Consider the following 4,827-nt stretch of genomic DNA (forward strand, 5'->3'; position numbering starts at 1 on the left):
ATGGGAACAAACCGATTTATATTTTCCAGCTAAGAACAGGTCAGTCTGCACAAGATTTTTTCCAGCATCTCAAAAACTAATGAGAACAGTGTTACTTATGAAAAGACAGTGCAGCTTCAGTAACTTTTATTTTAGAAATGATCATGTTAAAGTGTAGACTGACTTCATTCCTTATTAAACAAGCTGAGCCTATCCTAAGGCATTTCAGGCATAGATTTACACTGGCATCAAATTAAAACCCCTGCCAAAAAAGGCAAGAAATAGGATTTTCAAAAACATGCAAGTGCTTTAGGATCTTTGATCCCCATTCATCACACCATTGTGATTTATGCTTCTAAATCCCTTAAGCACTTTTGAAGCTCTATTCCCTCATATATTAACACAGCCACACACCACCTGATAACATTTTAAAACTAAAGAGCCTAAGGTTGATCATATAAAATTTCAAAAGTGCCAGCATGACTTTGGTGATCTTGAAAATAAGACCAGGGTTTCTAAGTCACTGAGGACCTTAAAATCCATATTTAAGCACCCCAAAAAAGAGCACCTACAACTCTCCTTGTTTCTTTGTTTTTAATAGGGTTTGAGATCCTCGGCACCTTTGAAAATCAGACTACATTAATTTAGGTGCCTGAATATGGATGATACAAAGAGAAAGGAAAAGATAGCATGTGTGAGTCTGTGGTAGGCTACCAGGTGAGGGAAAACAACTGTTTTGTTTCAGTTACCAACTGCTGATTGAAGTGATGGATGTTATATCCATCCTCGATACATGTTAGGCAACCATAGAGATTACTATAATGTATTTGTAGCACTAATTTATACAAATGTTTCTTACTTCTCAATTTCCCACCATTTTATGTGTTTTTCTAGATTGGAACCTACTGTGCAAAGCAGAGCTGCAAGACCGGCTGGAAAAGATTCAAGATCTCCTCTTTCTAGACAGCAGGATCTGAACTGTATCTTTTTCATTCCATGAAAGAACACATTTGGTTACTAACCAAGCATTTACAATTATGTTTCTATTTTCTGTTTTAATTCATCTTGGAAGAACAGAGAAAGTCCACTAGCAGAGGCTGCAACATTTTAGCCAATGCTCAAGGTTGAATAATCTGATCAAGCAGAATAAAAGGGACATCAGCCTAGTTTCTAACCTTACATAAAGTTCAGGAGGAACCATCCTGTTTATACTACAAGGGGCTAGTTCTTGGCATCTGAATTTTATTCAGAAGGAATATAGTGGCCTGAAGTTGGCTATATGTTGCAAAAAGGGCTTCATACACAATGTCACAAATAAATGCAAAAGAATCACTTTGTAGTATCTCGTTTGTTTTCATTCTTCCAGAGACAACAGGGAGTATCTGTGAAGACAAGTATAAAACCTTAAAGTTTCACAAAGATTAACACAAATGGTTATTCGTCCAAAAAATCCTACAGGAAAGTGCTTCATTCATTAGTTCTTCATAGTTGTGTTTATACATTTCAAAGGTTTCAATCATCCTAGCCAGGGAGCAGAAACAATGCCATGGGAATTCTGGGACAACTCACATAGTAGGAACAATAGATAGCAAATAGAGAACGGATGAGTGCACAACGTTGCACCAACCAATAAGCGAAAAGAGACTTATTCAAGCTTTCTGGGCAGTATTTGTAACAAGGTATATATACACAGAAACCAGGGTCAGTTTGCAAATGATCTGCAACAGAACTACAATCTCAATAAATACTTTTTGCATCATATATTTCAATCTGCTCTGATATTCATTTGTGTATGGGTTTGTCTGCACTTATTCAGACATGTGATTACTGAATGTTAATTATGCCCACTAGCCTTACAATGCAAGTGTAGGGACCTATAGCAGTGAAGACAAAGCAGCATGGAATAGCTACTTGTGTGGTACCCTGGGTTCAAGGCAGACTTGTAGAACCCATGCTGAAATCTCTGCTGCTTCCAATTCCTTGTGAGTGGTAACTGGTTAGGTTAAAGCCAGTATAAGCACACATACGGGTGCTGCAGAAATACCTCTGCGCACATACCTGAAGTCCATGTCAGTGACATTCTGTATGACCTAGAGAAAATGATTTAGTCTCTCCCTGTTTGGCTGATGGAGGAAGCATGCTTGCTCTGGGTTCCACCAGATTACCTGTAATCTTCAATTCCTTCACCATTACAATAGATGCTGGAATGAAGGAAACACCCCATTCAGGCATTACACTGGTGTACATTTCCCTAATCTAGATAAACCCTCATCCTTAATTCAATACAAAGACAAATTCTGCTCTCATTGACACTTGTGAAAGTTGCTGAAGCCAACAAAATGACTCCAAATTTCCACCGGTCTAGCAGTGATGGAGTGACCCATTTGACCAAGAGAATAGAAATATGCATGCATACGTATGCATGGTTCTTTTTATGCCCTTTTAGGGACAGATCTTGTGACAGCTAAAACCAGTGGCAAAATTCCTAGTGATTTTAATAGTGCAAGATTCAGTCCTTCCTACCTCCCTGTTTTGAAAGTAAAATAATTAAACACTCAGGAATGAGAAAGCACCAAACAATTTGCCAAGTTTATGTCAGGCTTTATCAGGTGATCTTGCAGTAATCCTGTAAGTAACATATCACAAACATCAAGTCAAAGACTTAAATCCTCTTGAGATATGGGCTAAAAAAGAGACATAAACAAAAATCAAACATTTAAACCTGCCATCCTACAACCAGAGTTAATCCCTTTGGAGAAGTGAACTTTCCTGACATCTAGATGAATTTTTCCATGGATGGCACGTCTTCTGTGGTGTATACATCCCGTTGATACACACAAGGATTCTCTGACACGCACACAATCCACTCTCTAAGCATCAGTATATAGACTATATTAAATGTATTCCAAACATTTCCATGAAGTATTTAATGACCTAGAGCAAAGACATCAGACTCACCTGGCCCCCCAGGCTGGATCCATAATGCAGAGCTCCTTGTGGGCTGGATCCAGACATTACAACAGCAGACGAGCAGCATCAAGGAGCCAGGAGGTTAATACAGGCTGTTGCTCACCCCCCACCCCACTGCCAACACACATCCTCAGTGGGGATCCATACCCTGGATTTTGGCAGTGAGCCCCACCCCACCCACCCCACCCTTAAATTCTCAGCCCCTTGAGGAGCATTGTGGGATAAATGACATAGCTCTGCAAGCTGGATCTGACCCATGGGCTATATGTTTGATACCCTGAGCTAGAAAATACAATAACCACAAACTGAGCTGACCTGAATTAGGAAGAATCACGTATGTATGAATGAATGTAGTTGTCCATTTCCAGTAGTACTGGAAATGCACTGTGGGCAAACACTAGCCATAGGGCGGGAGCATATTCTATCTCTGAGGCATCCAGGTGGGTTTAGGCACCAAACTGGAATTCAGTTCCACCCTGCTTAAATCCCTTAAAACCTGTTGACGCAAAAGGTGGGTGGGGCCTCCTCCTCCTCAGTGCATTATTGTGGTTTAATCTAAGCTAAGATGATGTCTCATTACAGAAGTAGATGAGTTAATGGTTTTTTCAGAGACCTGATCAGGGATTTGAACTGCACTTAGGCATCTAGTCTGTGGAAAAGGATCTGGCTCGCAATCTCTAGACAGCAGAAGATAACCATCTAAAAATCTCTAACACTGAAGGCAGTGGGGAAGCAGTGGGTTTGTTCTCAAGCCAGTCTCTTGGCTAATCTAAAGAATTTGCAGAATTTGGCACAATACCAGCCAAGCATCTTTCAAAAATAGCTCTATATTTTACATGTGTACACTCAAGTACCCTCTAGCTTCTGTTTGTAAGATGCTCAGTCCTGGTATGTCACAAGAGCACGCTATACCAAATCCCGTTCATCTGGGGACGTGGAGTTGTTTTCACCACAGCAGGTAAAGGCCTGCACTTACCAATATCTATACCTGGTACCAACTTCATTATGAGCGTGAGCAGCTCTAATTTCACTGATTTTATTGGAGTTACATTTGGTTTCATCAGTCCTGAATTTGATGCCTAATGCCCAGTTCCTACCTCTGAAAACTAGATCTGTGCCCCCCTGAACTAAAGGTATATCCCTGGTCATACTGTAAATCATCTAGAAAGTTGGAAATCACTATATTCTGAAGGGCTTTAATCAGAGACCTCAACAGAGGAGCCAGGCTTGGGGCCTGTTCTGCATTAACAGTCCCACTGACAAAAAGAGAAACCTGGCCTTCTCCTCCACAGCTACTGAGGCCCCCTGGCAGTAGACGTTGATGGGCTCCACAGTGCAGTGAGGAATTGGCTGCCGGGGAACAATATAATGGATGAACCCCCCTTCCAGTCTGCTCTGACAGGCTGTTTACATATAGAAATTTACCAAAATAGCTGTTCCAGAATACTGATTTCTGGGCACATCTACATGAGAGGTTTACTGGGCAGTTGCCTAATTAGCTCTACAGTAAAGTCTCAGCATCTATACTTGTGGCCCTATTAGGCCTCAGTAACATAATTAACTCTGCTGTAGGCTGATACTTATAAACACAAGTGCTGTCCTATGATGGTGTTCTGTACTGTGCAGCCATGCACATGTAGACTTGACAGGGCTGCCTGGGGCATGAGGGTTCTTCAGTTGAGGGGCTGTCTACTGGCTTGCCCTGCACTAGAGCACCCTTGTGCCCCAGCCAGCCCCTCCACAGCATGTTGATCTGGCTGGAAATAGCCCCAGGATGGCAGGCTAATCCCCTGGCCTCCTGCCAGCCAGGGCTGCTCTGCCCCAGCTCAATGTGCTGCAGTCCCGAGCAAAAATATAAATGTGGCGCCAAGGAGCAAT

General features: G+C 41.7%; 1 long non-coding RNA gene across 3 annotated transcripts in view; it reads right to left on the reverse strand.

Annotated features, from left to right (window-relative positions):
- Positions 1-1,014: 1,014 nt before the first annotated feature.
- Positions 1,015-4,827, reverse strand: part of LOC109292392 — a 22,481-nt gene continuing 18,668 nt past the window's right edge. For 2 of the 3 annotated variants that reach the window (XR_002096110.1, XR_002096109.1), the window contains exons 2-3: positions 2,038-2,180; positions 1,015-1,361 (exon numbers count right to left, since the gene is read on the reverse strand). This is a non-coding gene — a long non-coding RNA (uncharacterized LOC109292392). Of the gene's footprint in view, positions 1,362-2,037; positions 2,181-2,937; positions 3,097-4,827 lie in introns of those variants that run through there. The other variant, XR_002096108.1, reaches the window with a different exon arrangement.

Source organism: Gavialis gangeticus, unplaced genomic scaffold (assembly GCF_001723915.1).
Source record: "Gavialis gangeticus isolate Ggan-Ray unplaced genomic scaffold, GavGan_comp1, whole genome shotgun sequence".
NCBI classification, from domain to species: domain Eukaryota; kingdom Metazoa; phylum Chordata; order Crocodylia; family Gavialidae; genus Gavialis; species Gavialis gangeticus.